Genomic DNA, 502 nt, shown 5'->3' with positions numbered 1-502 from the left:
GGGTGAGAGCCCCTCTGTTCCCCCAAATCCCTCTGCAGACCCTGTTAGTTCCCCTGATCTCACCAAACCCTCTTGGTTCCTGCTTGCTTCTCCGATTCTCCCACATACTCCACTTGCCTTCCCATTCCCCTCCCCCACAGACCCTGCTTGCCCTCCAATCCACTCCAATCCTAGCCTAATCCCCCTGACCCCCCAATGGACCCCACTTGTCCTCCCAATCCACCAAATCTGCCCTGTGGACCCCACTTGCCCCCCCTCATTCCTTTAATGGACCCTGATTGCCCCCCTATCCTCCCTGTGGACTTTGCTTGCCCTCCCAATCTCACTCACACTGAGCTCTCAAGTCTCCTTACCTTAGATCAGGGGCCCATTTTTAGCTCAATCTAACCTCCCTGAATGTCTGCACATACCCTCAACTTGGGATCTGGTAACCCCATTCACCAGAAAGCACTTTTTAAAATTTTCATTCTTTGAGTCCATTTTTCAACATAACTAGTAGGCA

This window comes from Gavialis gangeticus, unplaced genomic scaffold (assembly GCF_001723915.1).
Source record: "Gavialis gangeticus isolate Ggan-Ray unplaced genomic scaffold, GavGan_comp1, whole genome shotgun sequence".
Classification (NCBI taxonomy): domain Eukaryota; kingdom Metazoa; phylum Chordata; order Crocodylia; family Gavialidae; genus Gavialis; species Gavialis gangeticus.
Note: the sequence above shows the minus strand (reverse complement) of the source record.